This window comes from Ictidomys tridecemlineatus, chromosome 1, assembly GCF_052094955.1.
Source record: "Ictidomys tridecemlineatus isolate mIctTri1 chromosome 1, mIctTri1.hap1, whole genome shotgun sequence".
Taxonomy (NCBI): Eukaryota; Metazoa; Chordata; class Mammalia; order Rodentia; family Sciuridae; genus Ictidomys; species Ictidomys tridecemlineatus.
Genome location: NC_135477.1, coordinates 63,641,888 through 63,668,430, shown reverse-complemented (window position 1 = coordinate 63,668,430; position 26,543 = coordinate 63,641,888). Strand labels below are relative to the sequence as shown.

General features: G+C 35.2%; 1 pseudogene; it reads right to left on the bottom strand.

Annotated features, from left to right (window-relative positions):
- Positions 1-840: 840 nt before the first annotated feature.
- LOC101972041 (ELAV-like protein 1) lies at positions 841-25,942 on the bottom strand (annotated as a pseudogene).
- Between the last annotated feature and the right edge of the window lie 601 nt (positions 25,943-26,543).

The following is a 26,543-nucleotide window of genomic DNA, read 5'->3' as shown; positions in this document are numbered from 1 at the left end:
TAAGTAAGGCATCCTATGTCAGGAGCCCAAGGACAAGACTGAAAGAGAAAGTGACTAGCTGGGAATCCTCAAAGAATAAGTACATCAATGGGAGTTTAAAATTTTTTCTATTAAATCTCAAAATATCAGGCTCACTATCAAAAAAGAGGACAAAGAATGTTAGAATAGAATACTTTCTATTAAATAAATATATGTTTACAAAATATCTATTAACAAAGATTTGTGTACACATTTATTCACTGAGTACCAACTATTGACTGACTTCTTTATGGGTTTTATATGAAAAAAGATTAATTATGATAAACAAAATAGAGAATAAATGTTGATGCTCAGGGAATTTACAGCCTCACAAGTGTGAAAGATATAAACAAAATTCTCAAAATTGAATAACGAATAAGTGTTTCATTCAGAGATTATTGTATTGTATAAGAATCCTGAGGTGAGAATTTGACCCATTTGAATCATTTGACCCATTTGACCCATTTGAATCATTGTAAGAAAGGCAAGTGACAAAACAACAAACATACAGACAGTTACCCTGTTATGTAAAAATCTTATCGATTGTTAAATATTCTGTCTTCAATGTGATAAAAAGCCATCATGGTTTTTATGTAAGGGTTACCTCATTTATAACTAATAATGTTAGTGTAGAGATAGAATTCAATTATAGTGAAATTATTTAGTGACACATACAAATCACCAAAAATTTAACAAACTGAATTATTATATGGATACTTCTTTCTATGCAGAGGTGTACTGACCTTAACCCAGAGAAAAATATTTCAGTAGTAACCATGGTATCTGGTTTCACCTTGGCCAGGGAAGCTTTCTAGCTTTGTCTTATCGATCACCTCTGTGAACCACATTGCTGGTGTGCTCACTGTTGAGGCTATCTTGCTCTGGAGAGATTTCTGCAGAAAAACAAGCTATTAGAAAATATTCTATAATATCAGCCTTTTCAAAAGCCCTTTATATAATAATGGCTACAAAAGACTGCTTGGTTGTTGTTTCTTCATTTTCCTGTACTTGGTCATACTTTAGGAGACCATCCATTTCATAATATCCTAGAAACACTGGGCATATCATGATGATTTTGAAAATCTTTGTAAACAATAAGGGCAGGTAGACAACACACGATCCCTACTAGTTCTGCCAGAGCATTTTATCAGTGGAAGATACTTCACTATTTGAAAAATGAATACTCTGAACAGCTTCTCCTGTCTCCCTCTAGGTCCACAATAAAACAACCATACAACACAGCTTGCATGTGTTTTCTGTGGGGTAGTTTGTCAGCTGTCTAGACACCAGTAGTATTGGGGTACCCATGTTGTCATTTCGCCTTTTCATCATTTTTAAGTCCCATCTGAAGTGTTTTCTTTGAAACAGTTTTCCTAAAAACTCTGGGATTCTTCAGTGGATCTCAGTGTTAACTTCATGAAGCAAAGGCCACATCCTCAGGTTTTTGTTTTGTTTTTTTAATAATGATGATCCTTCTCCACCTTTGGCTGCTTTTGAAATGGCTGAGTAGCATTGCCCTTAAAAATTCCCCAGGCTTTACTGTTGACTGAAAGGATTTGTGGATTTAATCTCTTAAAAGTGCTCTCTCTGTGACAGAATACTGTGACCTTTTGATCTTTCTAAAGTTTTAGCTAAAGGTGGTGTAGATAGACTCTTTCTCACTATGCCATATTTTCAAAAGTAATTTCTAAATTTCAACAGCTTTTGCCATGCGGAGAGGCTAAGAATATTCAAAAACATCAAGTCCTGGCTACATTTTGTTCAATAGTTTTCCCTTCAACTACTCTCTGTTCTTTCAAATTATATTATAAGCAGTAAGAAAGAATCAGCATGGTATTTGCAATACTTGGCTTGGAAATCTCTTCAGAAAAATAGGGAGTTCAACATACAAGTTCTGTCTCTCACAAAAGTTCCAGGGACAATTTTGTTAAACTTTCTGCCACTACTTAACAAGGACTTTCCTTGCTCTAGTTTCCGAAATCATGTTTCTCCTTTTTTTTTTTTTTTTCTATGCTATAACCTGCAGTATCCTCCAGGACCACATTTTTATCAACTTTCTGTTCTAGATAATTAAGGTTTTCTCTTTTCAATTTCCAGGTTGCTCTCACATTTTTTTTGTGTGTGTATTTATTGCAAAAGTACTACTTCCACATATCAAAATATGTGTTAGTGTTTCTCCACGCATAATGATTACTACAATGTTAAAAAGTATAGAACAAGCCAGGCACGGTGGCCCACATTTGTAATCCCAGGGGCTGGGTGAGTGAAGCAGGAGGATCACAAATTCAAAGTCAGCCTCAGCAATAGTAAGGCGCTAAGCAACTCAGTGAGACTCTCTCTAAATAAAATACAAAATAAGGTTGGCGATATGGCTCAGTGGCCAAGTGCCCCTGAGCTCAATCTTCAGTTACTCCTCCACCCCCCCCCCAAAAAAAAGAATAGAACCAAATGCTGTACATTACCATCTCTCACCTTCTGTGGGTTCAAGTGGTTGCTGTCTGATTTCTGGTCCTTGCACTTACGGGACTGAAACGCTCAGCTCCCAGAATCAACCTGCAGTTCTTTGTCCTGTAAGCCTTTGTGATAGTTTTCTTTTTCCTCAACCCAATAAGGAGGCAAAATGTTCAAGCAAGTCAGCTAGAAAGATGTAGTCTTATGTAATGGCATATACTGTCTCACTTTACCACATGTCATTAGTTAGGAGCTTATCACAGATCTCACCCGAATTGAAACGGAAGGGAGGGATTTTACAGAAATGTAAAAACCAAGTGGTGGAGATCATAAGGGATATCTTAAATTCTGTCTACCATATAGCTATTGGGTTAAAGTAGTATTATCTCGCTCTTAAACACACACTCATACACACACAAATACATTCAAGTGGTTATAAAGGTAGTCATGATTTGGATCCAATTTATCTGCTTCCAAAGCGCATACCCTTTATTGCCATACTTGCTCTCATGAATAGAGTGGCCACTTTTAGCACCAGGTTTCACCAATGTAAATGATGCAAATAGTGTGTACTTCATGGGGCTCTTAAAGGATTACAAGAGATCCACTTGGAGCCTGGCAAAAGTAGAACTCATTAAATGCTACTGATTATTATAGTGATGCCAGTTATAAAAATCTTCTTTTCTAAGTGTGTGTCTGGGTATCTGTATCTTAGCAAAGTTTTGCTACAGTAAAATTCATAAGGTTTTCCTATTTTACACACCAACTTTGAGCTTATCATTACTGAATGATCTTTCATGGGAGAGGCTGGCTGTCAATGTGTGAGAATAAAGTGAAGCCCTTCTCCCTTTGATCTTTATTCTTAGAATTGCAAAGACAGGCAATCTCATTTAAGAATGTGACTAAGCCAGGCATGATGGCACATACCTATAATCCCAGCAGGGGATGCTCAGGAGGCTGAGGCAGGAGGATCTCAAGTTCAAAGCCAGTCTCAGCAACTTGCAAGGCCCTGAGCACCTTAGCAAGACCCTCTCTCAAAATAAAATATAAAAGGGGCTGGGGTTGTGTCTCAGTGGTTAAGTACCCCTGGGTTCAATCCCTGGTACCAAAAAAGAAAAGACCAAGACAAGGTAGAAGAGTGTGGGTTGAAGAAAAATTCATGGGGCATTATGTCAGTGATTCTATCCCCTTATTCTATTTGCTTTGAATGCATCAGATGCTAAACTATATTGAGAATCAAGACTAAGAAAAGCCAAAGCCAGTGATAAAGTACTTTGTCTTCCAAAGCTTCCAAAATACATTTTAGTTTCTAATAGAGTTTGAACTAAAAGAAACAACGAAGCTCTCAGCTGTAAGCTATTGAAAAATGGTCTTTCTTTTATACCCAGAGTTCTTAAAGATATCTAACTATGTCCATTCTATAGCAATTTAATCAACTGTTTCAATTATTCAAAATTGGTTAATTTTATAGAAAAATGTTAATTTAACAATAAATATTCAATAGCTACTATATAAAAAGTTTTTTTTTGTTGTTGTTGTTGTTAAAGCTATGAGGTTAAAAAGCCCTAACTCATAGTATCTGGTCTCAAGAAGCTGAGGTTTAAAGCTGAGGAAGAAACTGAATGCACAAAACATATTTAAAATTGATGAGATTAATGTCAAGTAAAATACAAGATGAACTTGGAAAGAAGAGAGAGAGGGGTAAAATTACTTCTGGCCAGAGAATTTCAGAAAAGAGATATAGTTAAACTGTATAATGAACAATACATAAATTATTGAATCTGGTGATGAAGAAGAGAATTGCAGATAGAGGGGACTTAAAAACCAATTGTCAGTGTGTAGAGGGAAACACACAAGTTGTTCAGTTTGGCTAGAAGGCAGGTTATGAAACTCAGAACTGAAAGACATTAGATGGGAATATATTTTAAAAAGCTTTAATTTCCAAGTTAAGGTGTTCACACCCTAATCTATGGGAAAGATGGATTCATTTAAGCTTCCGTTGTTTGTTTGTTTAGTTTCTGATATGTCTGATGGAATGAAACATCTGCATTAGGGATTAATCTGGTAAGGAGGTTTGGAATGGATTAGAGATCACAACAGCCAATAGAAAATCCTACAACCACCACCACCAACAAAATGTTTTAATAGCTTACATGAGGATAAGAGGATCTGACATTAGAAAATAGCAGCACGAATGACAAGGAATAGGAATAATTTTAGCAATCTCAAAAAGGCTGAATGAAGACAGCAAAGAAAGATGAATAAATTCAGGGAGGATTCCAATCTGCGATCTCATTGACTGGGAGATGGGTGATCATCTTCTCTGAAAATAGTGAGGTATAGATGAAAATGTTTTGTTTTAAATTGTTTCCAGATAGGGGAGGATGTGTACTTTGAGTGGCATATTACACAGAGCACTGAGCCGTAGTGTGTGGTGAGACTGTAAGTCTCAGGAGAGGTCTCATCAAGGATGTATTATTCACCTGAAGGGACACTGTGATGTCCTGAGTGTATGAAACTGAGTATCGAATGTGATGGCCATGAGACCCGTGGTGATAAAGAGAGGAAAAGAGGTGAGAAAAGAAACACATGGAAATCCCCATGTTTAAAAAATGAAACAGTGAAGCCAGGCCAGTAATAAAACAAGAGAAGAAGCCACTAATGCCATATAGCAGGAAAACAATGAAAAACATCCAGAAAGCATGGAAATGCAATAAGTATTTGAGTAGTTATTTGTATATAAAAGATACTTTTTTAAAAAATTCTGCTTTATTTTACAACAAATTCTATGAATACACTCAAGGATTTAAAGATGAAATTTGTTCTCATATTAAAAAAAAATCATAGTAGGTATGTAATAACACTATCTTTAAGTATAATAAGCACAATATTATTTACAAAGTTTATAAAGAATTTCCTGCATAAATTATGACCATATTTTAGTAAATATTTTCCTAGATTTATTGTTTCAATAAACATAGTTTAGATCTTCTGAATATTAAAAATTTTGTGAAATATTTTAATATTTTTTGTATAGAATAATAAGATAAGCTTACTTCACTTACTATTATATTCTCCAGCTCCATCCATTTACTGCAAATGCCATGATTTTATTCTTTTTTAATGCTGAGTTTTATATATATATATATATATATATATATATATACCAAATTTTCTTTATCCATTCATCTACTGAAGGACATCTAAGTTGGTTCCACAGTTCAGCTATTGTGAATTGTGTTGCTATAAACATTGATGTGGCTGTGTCCCTGTAGTATTCTGTTTTTAAGTCCTTTGGATAAAGCCAACCCCTCCAAAACCAAATGCCAAATGTTTTCTCTGATATAAGGAGGCTGATTCATAATGAGGATGGGGGTGGAACATGGGAGGAAAAGGTGAACTCTAGATAGTGCAAAGGGGAGAGAAGGGAGGAGACAGAGCATGGGGGTAGGAAAGGCAGTGGAATGAGATGGACATCATTACTCTAAGTACATGTATGAAGACATGAATCATGTGACTCTATGTTGTGTATAACCAGAGATATAAGAAATTGTGCTATATATGTGTAATATGCATTAAAATGCATTCTGCTGTCATATATGACAAATTAGAATAAATTTTAAAAAAGAATAGTATGATAAGCTGGAATCTTGATACATTTTGTATCATTTTCCCCTCTCTCTAGACATTATCATGGTATTTCTTACTTAAGTATTAGTTGTGTTGTTCTAGGTTTATTATCTCAAAAAGAAGAGAAAGCACAATGTGGAAATTAATGTATGCTCTTGGGTTTCAAAATTCCAAGCCTGGAAGGACCTAGGGCATAAACAATAAATTTTGAAAAAATAGATGGAGAGACAAACTACATTACTTCAATGTTAAATCAAAACTACCAGGAATAAATTAAATCTTAAACTCAGAACCCTGACTTAGCCTCGTCCTAGGGCCAATTCATATATGGGAGTTAAATGGGAGGGGAAACTGGAGAACAACAGGACATTGGAAGTTCTGCTTATTCCAGACCAGAGAAAGTCTGTTGGTAACCTTTCCAGAAAAATAGCTAGGGCCTAGACTTCCTCTTTGTGCAGTCTTCAGGCATAGCATATGGAAAATATGTTAATGTATGGCAGCCTTGAGATGGTCCCCAAGCATCCATACCACCTAGTATCAGGTCTTTGAGAAATCCCATCCAGTTAAATGTAGGTTGGTCCTTATATCACATACAATTTGGTGAGATTAATAGGATGACATTTTAGAGACTATCATTTCCATCTGGACAGAATCCACCTTTCTTGGAGACTTCACTTTGGCGGAGAGATGGTGCCATGTTATGAGTGGTATTATGTAGAAACCCACATGAATAGGAACTTGAATACCCCAGCTTCCTCTGTCTCTGTTTAATGTCAAGTGGGGACTGAAGTCTGCCAACAGCCATGTGAAGAGCTTGAGATAACTGAAGCCCTGGATGACACCTTCTTGCAACCTTGAGACCATGAACCAGAGAATCAGCTATGGCTAAACTCTTGACCACTAGTAATATAATATGGGTGTCACTTTTATCCACTAAGTTTTGAAGCATTTTTTTTACAGTAAACAACAAAAAATTCATAGAGTGTCCATTATGAGAAGAGAGAATTGAAAATGCCACTTATCCCAATACAGAGAGAGTAGAATGGTATTTCCTTTATCTGTGAACAGCTCTCAGGAAGAAAGGGTCTTAAAAAGCCACGTAAAATTTCATTTAGACCAAAGTGATATGAGTGCAATGAAAGAAGCCAAATATTTTCTGGACCCCTGAGAAGGGACTGACATTTACTGAGAGGATGCTGAAACTTCAAAAGCTGTGCATAAATTATTTTGACACACACACATTTAAAACAAAATGGATTGCAATATGATAAAATGAACATCTCAAAGGATTCAGCTTGGTGGAATAACAAATCACAGGCAGTACTCTTCCACCATAGACTATGATGTACAGAGTACTTGAATACCCCAGCTTCCTCTTCAAATAACTCAGAAAGAATTGAAGTGTCTCACATTAAATTTCCACCAGGAAGTCTCAAAATGTAATTCAAGGTGATCAAACAAATGAATATATAAATTTATGTTTCACAGACACTCAAATTTCTTGCCTGAGATTCAAGCTATGATAATAAAACAATGTTTTCCTCCTGTAATTTGTAAACATAAACAACCCTGTTAATAGTTAAATTACATTGAATTTCTTTACATTATCAAATGTCTTTGTTTACATTTGAAGTTATCAATTCAAATTCCCTAAATAATAATAACACAATTACAAAATAACTTTAAATAAGTTAAACAAGGAAAATAGATGACTTTTAATTTTAAATTTTTTTTAGTCATACATGACAGCAGAATGTATTTTGACATATAATACATACATGGAATGTACATACATCAATCATAATGTCTATTCTATTCTGCTGCCCTTCCTATCCCCCTACTACTCTCCCCTCCTCTCCCATCCTTTCTCTCTATCCAAACTAATGTGACACACTTTTTTTTTTCTTATTCTCATCACAACATCATATATGTATTCTGTATAACAATGAGGTTCTCCTTCCACCTTCCATGCAACTCCCCTTCTCCCTGTTTTTCCTTCCCACCTCTCTTCCCTATTTAGTGGTAGTCTTCTTCTCATGCTCTTCCTCCCTATCCCATTTTGAGTCATCCCCCCTTATATCAGAGAAGACATTCGGCATTTGTTTTTTAGGGATTGGATAACTTCACTTAGCATAATCTGCTCTAATGCCATACATTTGCCTGCAAATGCTATGATCTTGTTATTTTTTAGTGCTGAATAATATTCCATTGTGTATAAATGCCACATTTTTTAATCCATTCATCTATTGAAGGGCATCTAGGTTGGTTCCGCATTCTAGTTATTGTGAATTGTGCTGCTATAAACATCCATGTGGCTATGTCCCTGTAGTATGCTCTTTTTAGGTCTTTTGGGTATAGTCCAAGAAGGGGAATAGCTGGGTCAAACGGTGGTTCCATTCCCAGCTTTCCAAGGAATCTCCATACTGCTTTCCAAATCGGCTGCACCAATTTGCAGTCCCACCAGCAATGTATGAATGTAGCTTTTTCCCCACATCCTCACAAGCACTTATTGTTGTTTGACTTCATAATGGCTGCCATTCTTATTGGAGTGAGATGGTATCTTAGAGTAGTTTTAATTTGCATTTCTCTGATTGCTAGAGATGGTGAGCATTTTTTCATGTATTTGTTGATTGATTGTATATCCTCCTCTGAGAAGTGTCTGTTCAAGTTCTTGGCCCATTTGTTGATTGGGTTATTTGCTTTTTTGTTGTTTAACATTTTGAGTTCTTCGTATACTCTAGAGATTAGAGCTCTATCTGATGTTTGAGGGGTAAAAATTTGTTCCCAGGATGTAGGCTCTCTCTTCACCTCACATATTATTTCTCTTGCTGAGAAAAAACTTTTTAGTTTGAATTCGTCCCATTTGTTGATTCTTGGTTTTAACTCTTGTGTTATAGGTTTAGATGACTTTTATTTTTAAAACTGTTACTTTAAATAAAATTTTATTACATAATTTTAGATTCATATGCAAGTATAAGAAATATAATCTTGTGTATTTTTATTGAGTTTCCCCTAAATTTCATCTTACAAGGCTACAGTAATATATCACAACCAAGAGATTGACTTTGATACAATCCACTAATCTTAATCCTGTTTCTTCAATTTTGCTTGTATTTTCTCTGTTGTTTATTTGTGCTTGTGTATTTGGCTTTAGAGACTTTTATTAAATGTACACAAATGAATGTATCCACAACCATAGTCAATATATGTTCCCACTGTTATAACGAGTCGCTTCAGAAAAATTCAAACAAAAGACAGTTTTATTTACCTGGCCAGAGGCTATAACCCATCCATAGAGACTGAAGCTCTGTGGGAGAACAGCAATTTCTGGGCCTGTGTCTTGAGAATGTTAGGATGAAAACTACAGTTCAGAGACTGTCCTTAGTGTCATGTAAGCAAGCCGATCACAGTAGCTAAAAGAGTAGTTAGCAGAACCTGAGAGCCCTAAGCAGGACTAGAATTTTCCAGTTAGCAAGCAAGCAGATGATAGAAGCTAAAAAAGCAGTTAGCTTGAGCAACTTAGACAACAGCACCTTGGGTCCAAGCAGGTGTTAGACAATGGTATCCCAAGTTCAAGCAGGTGGTTAGTGGGGGCAAAACTCTACTTACATTTTGTGGGGTACAAAGTACAGAAAACAATTTTTGTATAAGAAACAGCTTTCATTTCAGTTTCTCAGAAACAGCTCTTGTAACAGTTTTTTCTTTCTTTCTTTTTTCTTTTTTTAATAGAAGGAGGCAAAATAGAGTCTTAGGCCTGTCCATGACAGTTCTTGCTTTATACTTGTCTTATCTCACTTATCAAAATCTTATATTTATAATCTATATTTTTACTAATCTATAACCTATAACTTACACTCTTACTGATTTTATTGATTAGTTCATCCCACAACACCACCAGCTCTGCATTTTTTCAATCAAACCAAAATCGAATTTAATGGTCTTCAATGCAAAAGTAAAGATAAACAACAAACACAAATAAAGCAAAATAAAATTAATAGAACAGAGCAACCCAAAATGTCAAGGCAGTTATAAAGAGAATTTTGAGGGTTAATGTTTAAAACTACAAATCAAAGGGTTTTGTTGATAGATAACTGGCAATAAGTACTTTCCTGCTGAGTGTTCTCATGAAAGCAAAATTCCAAAACAAAATCCCACTGAGAAAGAAGTCTAACAGTTACAAGGAAGGATGTGTGAAATACAATGCTCAAATGTTTATGTGTTAATAAAAAAATAGAGATATCTTATGCATTCAAGCTATTCTAAATGCTCCTGGAAACTTGGAGAAATCACTGTGAGCAAGAGTGTCTGATGTGTGGGGCACTGTCCTTGCAAATGTGTGGACAGAAATTTGGGATGTCCCAGCACCTGCACATCTTCAGGCATACCTAGAGCTCAGGACTGCCTGAAATATAATGAAGTTTCCCTGAAACTCTTACCTCCATTCCCATTGGTGCGCAGGCTTATGAAACACCTTCGTGTCTTCCTCTGGACCCAGCCTGGCCTGATGTGTGCATCCCTCCCATTCCTGGGAGTGGCCCATGTGGGACTGGACCACTGCCACTCCCAAGACCACTCTGCAGAGCCTAAGACTGAGTAATTAGGAAATGGCAGTGGGAACCCCTTTGGCAAACAATTTGCTGTCAGCCAAAGCATACATTGCTTAAAGTGTTGAAGCAGTTGAGAAAATGCACACTTGGCATCTAACATCTTTAGATTAAAAACTAATCTAATTTTTAAAAAAAATCCAGTTTGTGGAGACTTCAAATAAAAGGAGTGTTAGTTTTAGAAGTAAAGCATGCTTCAGTTTTCCCACCATCCAGAGGAACTGGTTAGTCAACACAGTCTACTTAGGTTTCTGCTTAAGTTCTATTTTAAAGAAAATCACTCGAGATGCTTAAAATTGGGTAACATCGTGGGGGTTTCAAACAGTTTAACATATCAGTTCCATCCCAGAGTATAGGTGAAAACTGGCACAAAATGAGTTGTACACTAACAAAAACGTTACAATTTCTTCATTCTTAATTATCTACTCTGCACAAAAAAAGAAAAAGAACAAAACAAAACAAAAAAACATGGGTTTGTTATTTGTAGGACTTGGTTGGTTTTGAAGGAAACTTGTAAGATTTTATCCCCCAGGTGGTAACCATTCAGACTTGCTATGGCCATTGTAGCTTCTTCATAGTTTGCCATGGTAACAAAACAAAACCCTTTGTACTTATTGGTGTTGAAACTGCAAATGAGTTTGACATTGATGACTATGGCAAAGGGGCCAGACATCCGCCAGAGGATCCCCTCATCAGGAATTCCCCAGGGTTGCAGATGGAGATGCCTTTCCTGGGACATTAGCAATAGAAAAACCTACTCATGTGATCTATACCCCTCAGGGTGACCTGAACTTTTGCACCTGGTGATGCTCTGGGCCTTGGAACCACCTTGCAAGTGGAGAACAGCTGTGAGAGCAGGGCCACATTTTTGTTCTGATTGGAATTGGCTGCAGACTTCTTCAATGTAATGGGCTCCAAGGAACCTGGAGGTTTGTGACCACTGAAACTGGTAATTGCCTCTTCTGCTCCAGACCATTTGTCAAACTGGATAGATGCAATTCCTCTGGATAAATAAACTTGTGGTCTGATCCACAAGGCCCCAGGAGTTGATGATTTGGCTGAACCTAGAGAACATATCCTCCACATCCTTCCAGGTCATGGTTGTACTGATGGACAAGTTGGATTCTTTGATGACTTCTAAGCTTGTGCGAGCATATGATACCCCAATAGTTTTTGACTGAAGTCTCAGACCATTCAGTCCTTGGCAATCATGAGATTCACAAAACCATAGCCCAAGGTGTGCCCTGCTACTTTATCCTGAATAAGTTTTACAGATTCAACTTCACCAATGTTGCTGAACAGATTTTGCAACTTGTCCTGGTTCATATTCTGAAAATCACTTATTCTCTCAATGTTGTCCCTTCAGTCTTTGGCCATGTGTTCTTCACAACCATTAGACATTGTATTTCTTAAAAATATGGATGCAGGCTGGCACTAAAGGCTCCACTCTGCCTATTCTTCTCAGTTATTATAGTTGAAGTACCCAATGACATCTCTTCCTGGTTTTTATTTGCATTTCCCTGATAGCTAATGATCCAGAACATTCTTTCATACGTGTGTGTGTGTGTGTATGTATGTTTAACCATCTACTTTCTTAAGTGAAAGATATTCTCTTATGTCCTTTGCTCATTTAAAAAAAAGTTTATTTTATTTATTTATTTTCATGTGGTTCTGAGGATCGAAACCAAGTGCTTCATACTTGTGAGATAAGCACTCTGCCACTGAACCATAATCTATTTTTTTGTTTGTTTTTTACTGTGGAGTTTTGAGAATCTTTATACAGTGTAACCACTAATCTTATGTTGAATACCTAACTTGTAAATATTTCTCCAAGTCTGCAGCTTGTCTTTTCATCCACTTTCCATGGTCTGTCTTTGTGTTGTTGGAGCAATCTGGTGAAGGAAGGAGTTGGTCAGGGCTGTCTTCTCTTGTTAGGTCAAGTTGGGAGGTGAGAGGCCTTGGTGGTCTCCTTCTGGGAGTGACACGAGACACCCTGTTGCTGCATGCTTCTTTCAGTCCTGAGTCTCAAATCAGTCTGCCTTCCTCTTCAAAACTCCCACAGGACTCCTTAACCTGCCTCTTGCACTACTTCCAGAGTTACAGTTTTATTTTGTGAGGAAAAACAGAGAAACTATCCACAATATCTTGTCTGCCTGGAATTGTAAGCACAATTAGAACATAAAATGTGAACCGAAAATTGGATGCTATTGCTAATATTGGAGGAGCAGATTCAATATCAAGTAGACTTCATAGCTCAAGTAAATGTATACACTTATTGGATTTTCAACCAGCTTATTTGGGGAGATGATGGGAAAAGAAGAAATCTAAATGTAAATTTTATATGAAAAGTAAATTTGCAAAAGCAATCAATAAAATATTAAAAAAGAAAAAATCAATGAAAACAACCTCATTAAACATTAACACTTACTACAAAACTATAAAAATTGTTTTCTAAGTTTAAATTGACAAAGGATGGTAGAAAAATCAGAAAAACAATAGGAAACAAATGAGAGCTTTCATAATGCAGATGATTTTTAGTCAAATAGAAAAATATTGCTTAATAAATTATATTTGCATATGAGTTATCTTAAAAAATAAATGTATTTCTTTATGTGATGCTGTATGCAAAATGCATTTTTAAGAATTACAGGGGAAATGTCTTAATGAAGAAAAATTTTTTAAAAGAATATAAGTATTAGAATAAATTTTCTGAAAAGACTCAGAAGCAAAGATATAATTAGAGTCATCTGGTTATTTTATATTGTGAAAGGACCCTTTAAACAAAGTAAATAGACAATGATGGGTTGGCAGAAAATGTTTTGTCTGAGAGAAAAAAATGTTGACATATAACAAATATTCAAAAATATTTGAAAAGCCTGTTGAAAAACTTTAGCCCATTTTAAAGGTCCAAGAAACCTGAATCAATAGAAGATTAAATGCAAATAGTTAATAAATATAAACAATTTCCAACTTTGCTTATTATGTCCAGGATTAATGACATTAAAATAGAATCATAACCAGTAATAGCAACATCAACAACAATAATAAAAATCAACTCCTACTTCCAGAATTACTGGGATCTAGACCCTCATGTGACACTTTTCCATGAGATAACATACATGCTGCTGAAAATTCTAATATGCCCAAAGCTTCTGAGAATACAAAAATACAGCAACAGTAAATATTGAATGGCGGGGGGCAGAAAAACGTGTGGGTTGTGTCCAGAAGAAACAAACAAGCCATATTTGAAATGAAACATTTTAGAGCCCATAATACTTTTAAGAAAGCCTTTCACCCAAACCAGTCTTTCACTGCTAAAACCTCATCCAGAGGAATGGAAGAAGCTAAGTGGAAGTTGTCTCCACGTAGCACTGTTTGCAAACAAATAAACCTACCTCCTTTGTTCTTAATATTAGTTACACACAACTCTGGGATCCATGGTTTGGGGAGAACTTTTCCTGCCAACATTAGATTGAAGAACAATTTCTGTTTTGTAACTGATAAATTGCTTGCTTGTTAGATAATGACATGCTACTTGCATATTAAAGAAAAAAATAACACTGAGTGAGATCCCCACCCCCACCTAAGATATATGTATATATGACTATTTAAACATCCAAAATGTAGCTGTAGTCTTGAGCGGCTGTAATATTAACATTGTAATTGTAATATTAACATGTAATTGTAATATTAACACCTTCCTAACAATATATTGGAAACAGTTTAAAATTATAACCTGAATAGAATCTGCTATGACTAATGGAAATTGCATAACAACCTGATTGGAAATGCTATTAATATTTTTTTCCTTTTAGGGGAACAGGGAAAAAACTCAAATAGCTACAAGAAATAAAAAAGCACTACATATATATAATTACACAGATATTATTATCAGAATTCTAGATCAGACTGGAAACTCTAAAATGCTATTTGTGTTCTTGAAGTATAAAATATGATCAAGGTCTTCAGGTACCCAGTCAAATACTACATTGGAAGACTAACTTAGTAGATTTGTAAATTTTAGATTACAGAAATAATCTTTTTTTTTATTTTTCAAGACTTAGGGAATAAAGCAGAACTTGTTTGTTTACAAAAAGAACAGCTAATATTTACAGTGAATTTTATACTTTCTAATTAATATCCTAGGAATAACTTTACATCCATTTATTGATTTAATCTTTCTCATTGTATGAGATGTTAATTCACTACTCTGTTCACTTTATACATTTGGAAACTGAGATTCAGAATGATCAACTTTCCCAAATCCTAAGTATAATTATCAGAATATAAAGCGACATAGGTGAGCTGAGAAACTATAGTGACATTTTTGCTATTGGACCTAATTATTCTTTTTTAACTGAATAGGTAAAAATTCAATGTTTGATAGAACAAAATTTTAGAAGTTAATGGGATACTCAGAAGATGCTAGGTATGTAATTTGATCATATGTATGTATTATAGGTTTTGTTTGTCATATGTATAAATAGAATTATATTATTCATTATTCAATTCACACACGATTTCTTTTTTTTTTTTTCCAACTTGATTCATGTATTAACCCAAAGAGGTGGAGGGGAGTCTCTATATCTATCCCCTTAGGATCTTCTTCTCACTTGCTGCTTCCTAGGGTGGGGCTTCTGACCTGCCATTCAAGATGCTCCTCCCACTAAGATGGCGGTGATTCCAGGGCATAAGAGGAGGTGGTGAAGAAGTAGAGGTAAAACGCTGTGAATGGTACTGTAACTTATGCTGGGGACTGAATTCACACACGATTTCAAAATGACTTTTTCTTCTCTATTTTTTTGTCCATAGAGCTACTTAAGTATCAGTGGTCTCCTAAACCTTTCATAGTAATAGATGCCTTTAAAAATAGTCATAAAGTCATTAATCTTTTCAAAAGCACCTAATATGCAAATGTAATCATAGTCACATGTTGATACAACTGCAAATGGCTTCCTGGTCTCCTAATGTTTCTTACAGGTTAAAAAAGAATTCTATTTTTTTTTCTCAATCACATAAGTCAAGTAATTCAAGTCATCAAATTTGTATATTTCCCACTAAATATCTGTTTGATTTGTTTATTGGATAACCTCTCATCTCCCTGGTGTGGATAAAGTTATGAAAGGTCTAAATTCCTTATTTGGTTGTCTTAACTGATGTTCTTCACTGACTTTGGCCCTCCATGTTCACCATAATGAATTCATTAAATGATAGTATTCCTCCTTTCATTTTATAGGCCTTAAAACATACTTCTTACATAATATTCATACGAATAAGTGATGATAATTATGACCTGAGCAAAGATTAATATTATTACTTAAAAAGTGTCAAGGGGAAACCCTTTTGTTGCGGCATTTAAGCAAAAAAAAAAAAAAAAAGATTTCTTTCATCAGAAAAGGTTTGTAAATAGGACTGTCATGGTCTCTTGGAAGGCAGTTGCTGGTCAGAGCAAAGAAGACCCAAATGGCTCAACAGAAGCTTCATGCAGATGTGCTTGAGGTTGACCAAAAAGTGGTGTGCCTAACTGGAAACACCTAATAAAAGAAAGGAAAGTCATCCTTATAAATCAATTTTAAAAGACACCGCTAAAACCTTTATATTTGTGTTTGGTAGGCTGAACATTTCTCAGTCTGTGAATACCTATCCTAATGCAGCAGAGCAACAATTGCGGTCAACCATTCAGAATAACCCTGCACCTAGGAGTGTGTAAAACCACAGCAATAGAACTTGATTACTTCAGTGAAACGTTGTTGGATTTTCCTGTTAAGTCCCTAATGACACAAAGAGTTGAAATCATGCAACTAATAAACACATTAAATGAAGATAATGTGCTATGATGTAAATTCAAAGGAAATTCCTCTTTTGAGAGAGAGGAGCAATTATTTTAAAACATAGAAAGAAATTCGGAGGATCAAAAACGAGCAATGATAAAACTAATATTGTTTGAGGCTATGTAGGTGACAAAAACTGTAATAAAAAAAAGCCACTTGTGTATATTTTCCACATGACTAACTAAAGCACTAGGTTTCTGTACTTTGTTTTGTTGTAAATTTTAAAAAAAATAAAAATAAAATTAATCCAATATTTTCCTGTGATTTCTATGGGCTCTCTATTGTGTCACCTCAGAGAACAAAGATTTTGCTGAGAAATCTGAACTTCTGTGTCAAACTTTTCTGTGAAAGAACATTCTGTGATTGGAAAATTAGTACTCAGGGAATGTGCAGAGGGCATCCTTTGATTCATTTTGCTTAACATCAATTTTCTTCTTCTGTAAGACTTCCATATCGACTCTTACCCCGCTCTACACATATTTCTTTAGAGGAGCTACTTCCCCCTATTATGGTCTATGTCACCCTAGGAGGACTTCCAATCACAGAGCTGTACCTATCTGCCATGGTGAATAGTTCTAAGGACTGGATTTATGGCAAAAACCATGCTGTTCTCTCACAGTATGGGAAGAGTTTGTCCTCTCTGTAATTGCTAAATTGTAGTTATGTAAACTTGTGGTTGGCTGTATATATCTTCTCCCCCCTTCCTACTCCCTGTAGAGTTAAGTTAATACAGAGTTACAAAACAGAAAGAGCATTTTTTAACCCTTAATCCTAGTTGTTCTGAGTTATAGGAATTAATAAATCTTCTTTTTGTCTCAATTGGCTTTCTACCAGTTTTAAGAAGAAAGGTGGAAAGAAGAAGGAGATTTGAAATTGAATTGCATGTTTTTGTAACTCTCAGGGACACAGTGATAGGCTAGTGAATATACATAATAGTTTCCTATTTAACATGCAAACACTCAACAACAATAATAGCATTTGGGAAATATATTAGATCCAGATTAAAACTACAACAAAAACTAAACTTCATTAATAAACTCTTAACAAAGTAAAAGTCAACTACCACTTATCTGGCTTTATGTATTTCATTTCCACAAAGACAATATTTCATAAATCCTGAGGAATCTCAACCAGCTTCTAACACTCTGCAAAAACTGAAAATGAACTTAATGAAAGTTTCACTGGTGTTATCTTATCCTCTGTGTTATTATTAAAGGAGTGCCTGTTGGAGCAGAACATCTTACTAATTATTCAAAGATGTAAAGTTGGAAAGAACTCAAGGAATCTTTGAGTCATTCTAGCTAGAAAACTTTTGAATCAAACATCCAGATTTGGTTGTCTGTCAAAAGTCACCTGAGAAGAATCTTACGAGTCTGTACAACTCAGGTCCCACTCAGAGCTTTGCCACCTTTCGAGACTTCAGGAATGTGCATTAGGATGATGTTTCCTCTTTATTTGTGATGTTTACCCCTGAGTAAGAACATTTTCCATGATGAATTGGTTTTCTCTGTCCATGTGCCTTTGATAACAGTTATGCTCCGAGACTAGAGACCCTTTGTAATGAATGGATCTGTCCCAATGGACACACTCAGTAAATTTTTGTATCATAAATACATCAAACTGATTTGTTTTTAATTAATTTCTCTGGCAGAAAACATTGAATTTCTGGTGTCATCATTTTTTTCTCTAAAATTAAATGCTGTAACTAAAATGCATCTTCTTGCTAATCACTTGTTTTGTTAAGATATCATGCTAAGGGCTTAGGCTATAGCTCAGTTAGTAGAGTGCTTGCCTCACATGCACGATGCCCTTGGGTTCAATCCTCAGCACCACAGGAGAAAAAAAAAAAAAGATAACATGCTAAAATTCAAGAATAGGTAGAGTGTTTCTTGAATACAATTGTACTATTCACCTACTATAAGTGATGCACCATGTGAAAAGCTGGTAAAGCAAGATACAGAATAAGACAAAGATGAGGAGAAAGCTCAGCCTTTAGGCAATAGACAATCTTGAATTTTCCATTACTTGCTCATTACATACACAGATATCTGCCCTGATCTAGATATACCCTATATGTCAAAGCAGAAGAAGAGTAATTTTTAAACATGGCCTCAGAATCAGTGTGATGGAATTATGCCCAAAGTTGAAGAGGCATGAGCTAGACATTTAGAATAAGTGGATCAACACTGATAAAGCCATAATTCTGAGGAAACATTATTATTGATATTGGGAATGTCAACAATTTATTTTCCTAAAATGTGACCATGATGGAGCTTAACTTGTTTTATTTGTGACAAAATGATATTTTTCATTATCCAACTCCATCCCACTTAGTACATGTACATTTTAAATTTTGATCAAAGAAGTAGAATGGTACATAGCTTTGTGTTTTGCTTCCTAGCACCCATACCTCCTTTACTATCCTTATATTTCCTTAAGGAAACACAATTATTCCACTCTCTGTGTCTTTGGGTTAGAAATAGCATCTACATTATTTAGATATACAATAGAGACCCGAGAAGAACTCCAGATGATACCTCTACTTCGTGCCTACAATAATACATTCTGAAATAAGCATGTGTCCCAAATCATCTCAATAGGAATAAGCCCCCACGTTTTGCTACTACAAATGCCTGGAACCTTCTTATCACCATAGTGCTTAAGAATAATGAAAGGCATTCAGAATAAAGCACAAGCCACTTAGAGGAGAGTAAGAGAAAAACAGACAGACATGCACTGAAAGCCACACAGAAAGCCAGAGATAAAGAGGGAGAGAACTTGTGATCATTGGTTGAGTCTCTGATTCTAAAGGTGCCCCCAAGACCTCTTCCAACATGCTTCTCAATTATGTGCTAAATCCCTTTGTTCATTGAAGTAAAATTGTTCTAAGGTTTTATGACTTACAACAATAAAAGCCCTACTTAAATCAGAGGGCCTTTTATTGTTAATAAGAAAAGCATGAAGAGGGTCTGGGGATCAGACTAAGATGGGCTCAAGATTTCACAGGCTTCTCTTCCTTGGGTGATGAGATCATGGGAATACTAGCCAATCCTAAGCAAGGAAGGCCAACATGGGTGTATGCACAGTGATGCTTTCATTTCCTTTATACAAAGTGTCCCATCCAATCAGAGGTTGATCAGGATATCAGCCATTAAAATCGTGTGGCAAATAGAGTCAGTTTACCAGAGGAACTAGAAAGAATTACTTTAATATATAAATAATTTATATATTAAATAATAATTTATAAGTAGAATAGTTGTGAATAAATAAATTTTGATTTATTTTTGGCTGATTAGTAAAACCATAAAAAGTTTACATATTTATGAAATATCATATGATGTTTTGATATGTGTACACACTTATAATGTTCAAATCAGGGTAAATATATCTATCTCCTTGTTACAGTTTGCATTTTGCTTGTCCCCCAAAGGCCTGTGTTTTAAGGACTTGATCTGCAGTCTAAGGCACTACTGAGATGTGATGGAACCTTTAAGAGGCGGGGCCTAGTGAGAGGGGAATGTTCCCTTGAGGGGAATGCCCTTCAATCTTGTTCCTCTTTTCCATTTTTGTTTCCAAATAGCTACTTCCACTATTTGCTCTTGATTATGATGTGCTGCTTTGCCTCAAGCAGCCATGGACTAAAACCTGTGAAACCATGAGAAAAAATAAAAGTTTTCTCTTTATAAGTTCATTATCTTAGATATTTTGTCACAATGAGAGAAAGCTAACTGACTTTTCAAACATTTATCATTTCTTTATGGAGAAAACAATCCTTTCTTGTAGCTTTTTGAAATTTACAGTACATTATCATTATCTGTAGCTAATCTTCTATGCTCAGTAAGCACATGGGATAGGCACACTTATCAATCAACTTAAGACAGTTTTGAGAGCTGAAGAGCACACTAGTAATAATAACACCAGGACAAAAGTGATAAATCAGGACTATCCTCCCTAAATCAAGGTATTTATTTTATATAAAAAGAGTGAAATTGGAGAGTGAAAAATAGTTTTTGTCCAAATGTCTCAAGTTAAAATCTTTTCTCTGCCTTTAGTATTCAGAATTTTTTTCTCATATAAAAATGTATTAAATCTTATCTTGAATGGTTATTTTGAAACTTATATTAAAATGAATGAATATATATATATATATATATACAGTTTAAAACTATGGATTTTCTTTTTGGTTTTTTAAAATCAAGTTTTCATGGAGAAAATGAAAATAAAAAGGCAAAATAGAGTTGAAGAGATAACAAAAGAAAATCAGAAGGAACAATAGTGAGCCAGAGTGTCTAAGTACATGTAGCATTGAGTTTATTCATTGCCTGAGGGACACAGAGAGGGCAGTGGTCACCTTGAAAGATGAGGGCAGAACCTGGAGATATCATGGGTACATCAGTATGGGTTGGCACAGATATGGTGAGTCTCTGCAGTAAGAGTGAGTTTGTAAGCATTTCGATCAGAGGAATTGAGAACTGAGGATCTGGCAATCTATCCAGTTTATTATCCAGGGTAAACTCTGAACTTACTTCCATTCACCTATTAAAAATTTATATTACCTTCTATAAAATTATTGCAAGTGTACCTCCAAGCTTTCTCTCTTCTGCTTAACTCATTAAAAACAACCTGGTGTAGAGATTCATTGTTCAGAGCTCAAAGATTCAGAGATCTTAGACACTAATCTCAGGTCAACCACCACAGAGTTTTGTGATCTTAAAATAAATCACCTGTAATCTCCTAAAATGAGGGACCACTATGTTGTAGTGCAGCTGTTGAGAGCAATAATAATAATCAGTTATATATGAATTCAAAGGTTCATCCACCATATATCTTATATAATTAGCTACCTTACTAATTTTTTTCTAATGTACAAATTGAGGAGAACATTTACAACTATCACATCAAATTACTGGAACAATAGATACTCTGCTTACTATAGTTATCATAACACTTGGTATATGCTAAGGGCTTAATAGGTTTTTTTTTTTATTCCCATGATGGCTTTAACCAGAATATTGTAATATTAAAACTCACTATAAGGATGTTACTTTAAAGTTTAATCAAATGAGTTTTATATTTATAAAAATTGTATTTTCCAAAGATTATCACACTGATATACATCCTATCCCAAACATTCTTGAAAGAAAATATTAACATGCCAGTGTTAGAACCTGAAGTTCTCCCCTTTGTAACTGTGTAGACCAAAGCAGTACAGAAGCTTCATGACCTCAGAAAGACCTTGCATTTGGTCTCTTCTGAAGAAACTCTATGGGAGTTCTGAGCCATCATATAACAAGTCTTGCTTTATGGATATACTGTTAGACCAGGACGAAAGAAAAGACCACTGACTCCAATTAAAATCAAATTAAAGCAAGCTTATTATTTCGACCGGCCGGGCTGCCTCTCCCTCCCAAAATGGCGGGAACAAGACAGCACCCCAGGTTTTCTGCAGCCCAGCTTTATAGGCCAGAAAGTTACACAAGGGGGGGGGTTACAGATAACAGAACTCTGACAAGCATCACACTAATGGTAGTTTACATTTTTTGCTGGCCCCAACATCAGAATTTATGAGGACCATTAGAGCCTCAGAGAGGGTCAGTATCTGGCCAGGGAAGGCCAATATTTATGAGGTGTCACTAAAGTTTCAGAGAGGGCTGCTATCTGGTCAGAGAGCTAGGCATGGGTGAGTTCAAGGCACGGGCAGGCATTCCAAGCAGGTTCAGAATTTGCAGTAATTTATAGTAAAGCTGAAATTATCTTTTCATGGCTTTGTGGCAAGATTGCTCCCAATTTAAAGAAAAGATCAGGTTGGGTCTATCAATACCACATGGAAAGATCACAGGAAGACAGAACTATCCAAGGAGCCCCAGTTGCCCCAGCCCTCAACTATTGGGACCGTCTAGCACCAATTGTCATACTTGACTGAAGAGCTTCGGATGACCTCAGCATCTGCCTTTGAATCACTCCATTTAATGCTATGAATCAGGCAAACTGTACCTGTGGAGTACAACTCAAATTGCAGATTCATGAGCAAATTAAATTATTGATACTTAAGTCACTAACGTTTGGAGTGATTTGTTATGCAGTCATAGTAATTGGAATATCTAAGCACATAAAAAAGAATGATTTATGTGGCCATTGACCTTACAGGAAAAAGTTTCACTTCCTATATTTAGAATTCGAATTCATTATTCTTTACTTGTTGCCTTGACTATGCAATTCAGATGTGTGGACTCCATGACTCTGCACCTCTGTGGACAAACATCTAATTTTAGAGCAATCCTAATTAATTTTGAACTAAAACAAACAAACAAAAACAAACAAACAACAACAACAACAACAAAAAACAACAAGGAGGATTGGGGCTGTTGCTCAGTGGTAAAGCCTTTTCCTGGCATGTGTGAGGAAGTGGGTTTGATTCTCAGCACCACATAAAAATAAGTAGAGATACTGTTTGTTCATCTGTAATTAAAGAAAATATATTAAAAAAACAACAACAACCACCAAGGAGCAGCTCGCCTGCTTCTAAGTCTTCTCTGGGTCTTTATTCCAATGATTAGGCTTGACCATGAAAATGAGTGCAGGCACCATGAAAATATTAATTACAATATATCAGAATGGCACATATCTTTAGTTTTTTCCTACATAGTTCTTTAGGCAAATGTTGCTTAGTCAAAGATCAAAACAAATAAGAAATTCTTTTCAAATACAACTGTTCTTTTTATTTACTCGAAAAAAATTTCCTGATGTGGTAAAATTATCATTTTAGATACATATATTGACTATTTGGGTTTTTCACATATATTATTAATATTGAAAAATTAATTCAAATTCAATATGAATTTAATAACTAATTATTCTACATTAAAGAAATAAAAGACCAAGTACACATATTTAAATATTTATTCTTCTTGCTCTCACTCACCTCCTTTACCAAATCTATACTATTCTACGTACAAAGTCAAAAAGTTTTGCATGCATGATCCTTCTCTGGCATATAGGTCTCACTTCAAAGTAGATAATAGAAAAGAGACTATTAATATAAAATATGTGTTTTCCCTTTTTCTATTAAATTCTGCTACTGAGCACACATAATGATCACAAATTTAATAGAATATTTAAAGAATTAAAATTTAAAATGGGAGGACAAAATGCAAGTGCTTTGAAACAAACTTAAAAATTCAGTTTAAATTAGAACTTGTCTCTTAGAAGAGTAGAGAGAGGGGATAATCTATTATCTATTGCAGTATTCATTGAAAAACATTCTTATAAAGTTATGGTTCAAAGTAAGACAAGTTAGGATATGTTGCAAACTAAGTCATATTAAGAAGGCTTTCTCATGTACTTCAGCTTGATTTTTTATGAACTCTCAATTATGTTTATTATTTATTCTACAGCTATATGTTTCTAAACATTTAATGCAGATTGTTGAAAATGCTTCATATATGTACAAATTTGCTTGTAGATTATAGGATACACAACCATGGAACCATAGTATAGGGTACAAAAACCAAAATGATTTAAAAAAAAATGGCAGAGGGAACTAACATTTAAGTGGAGACCATGGAGAACTAAGGTTCAGGTCTAAGTGAATAGGTACTGATGAAAAGGATTCAATCCAAGGCTACAAAATAACGGCAATATAAATTAAATCTTACAACTCTTGTGGCCCTGTGAAGAATTTTAAGTATAAGTATTGAAAACAGCCAGAAATGGTGTATGGTGGTATATGCCAGTAATCGCAGCTACTCAGGAGGCTGAGCACTTGCCTAGGATGTGGAAAGTCATGGGTTCAATCAATCCCAGGAAAAAAAAAAGGAAAAGAGAGCTAAAAAATTTGAATTTATTATAAATGACATGAAATTAAAAAGTGCACAATTTAGGAATCCAAAGCCAGGCAGCACTTCTAATGTCAAAACTGATTTAAAAAAAAAAAAAAAAAAGACTAATTTAAACCTTGTTCAATCTCTTAACTGAGGAAAACAAAAGAGGAAATGGCCAGGCATGGTGGCACATGCCTGGAGATCTGAGAGTTCAAAGCCAGCCTCAGCAAAATCAAAGTGTTAAACCACTCAGTGAGACCCTGTCTCTAAATAAAATACAAAATAGGGCTGAGAATGTGGCTCAGTGGCTGAATGCCCCTGAGTTCAATTCCAAAAAAAGAGGAAACATACCATTTCACAATATAGCTCATGGTACACCATGAACCATTTCACTCCAATCATTCATATGTTCTGTTTGTAAAAAAAAAAAAAAATGAAAATTGCAAACCTGGATCAGAACAATTTAAAATAGGCAAATTTTTGGCACTTTATAATAATTTGATCAGTTAGCCAGTGAAGTTTTATCAGGAGGCTCATCTATACTTATAAAGGGGTTTGACTCAGTCTGTGCTCACCAGAATCTGAGAGTGACTGTAGGGCTGTTTTAATTTTTTTAAGCATTGGTCCTTCTGTGACTATTGAGAAGAACCGTTGTCCTTGAGAGCTTTTTGACAAATTTGATGAAACCCTAATTTCAGTGATGTCCCCAAGCTGCTACCTAGTGACTAGTTTCGAAGATACTGCAAAATCATCCCTTAACCATTAACTGATATGATTTTTTTTTGCCAATTTCTTGATTTATAGAAGCATGAATAATGCAGAATTTCAACATATTTTCTCAGGAATTGTCTGATGCTCTTGTTCAAAAAAGAATTATAAACAGAAAAATTTAAACAGGCAAGAAATATTTCATTCAAGGATATTGGGATAGAAGAAAGAGACTAGAACTCAGTTTGATTTCGGCTACCCTGAAATAAAGTGAGAGTGTTTTAAAACTCTCTGGAATGGGGGGTTGTGGGGAAAAGCTTCCTAAGCCATTAGTATTTGCTAATTGGCCTTATCCAAAGAAAAAGTAAACTTTGTCCTAGGTTCCTGACAGCAGGCAGTTTTACAACTTGGAGCAAGGCCAGCACCAAAGTTAGATTTCTGTGGCTCCCCTAGACTGAGAAATAGATGCGGTATCTTCCTTGATGATTACATTTCAATGGGCTGGCTCCCAGGTCCTTGAGAAAGACATTCCAGGGTTATAAAATTGGCAGACAGCTTTTAAGAAGATTTACATCTCAAAGTACCAGAGAAAGAATTTACAATGATTTTTCTTTCTTTCTTTCTTTTTTTTTTTAAGTAAAAGCTCTAAGAAAAGGAAGGTCAGGGCCTAGAGTCAGACAGAAAGCCTGTCTAAAAGTTTAGACTAGCTGAGGGAAACATTAAGGCCTACTTGGTCACTCTCAAACTTTCAAAATACACTTCACTTTATTCATGTAATACTATACCTGTCAATTATAGAATCACTGGCTGCACCATGATGCCAATAAGATGTTGCTATTTCAGTTAAAGCCTTCAAAGAATGATAACCATCAAGAGTCATCTATTCTTTAAACAGGAGGTCATAAAAAATTTATATTTTCATGTTTAAAATAGATTTCCTTTCTGACTAGCAGTTGACATTTGTATTTTTCTGATAGTTATGAATTTTTAGTTGCTTTGCATTGAAATGAAAGATTCCTCAAAGACGTTTGAAACTGAGTGCACTCATGTACCCTAATTGATTGTTATTTTAGTGTCTTCTTTATCACAAAAAAAGCAGTCATTTTTCTTGAGATTTTATACAGAGCACCTATGTGCTCATGCATATTTCGCCTTGTTCACAGTGTGTGATCTGCTTATTCATCAAAAAGAATTGTCCATTACCACACTTTGGAGACCATTACCCCTTTGAGTTCACTGTTTCTGGGCCTTTTTATTCACCTGTTATCCACATTGCATTGTGCTGACAGTAATTATGAAACATACTGTCTAGCCAATGACCTTGGCGTAGAAATCTCTACATTAGTAGCAGTGAGAAGATGACTTACCCCATTTAAACAATTGAAGGAAATTTAAAACAGACCACATTTTCTCCCAAGTGTACAGAATAAGTGTGCTTTAAGAAAACAATTAGGAAGAGAAAATAAAACATAAGAAGATGC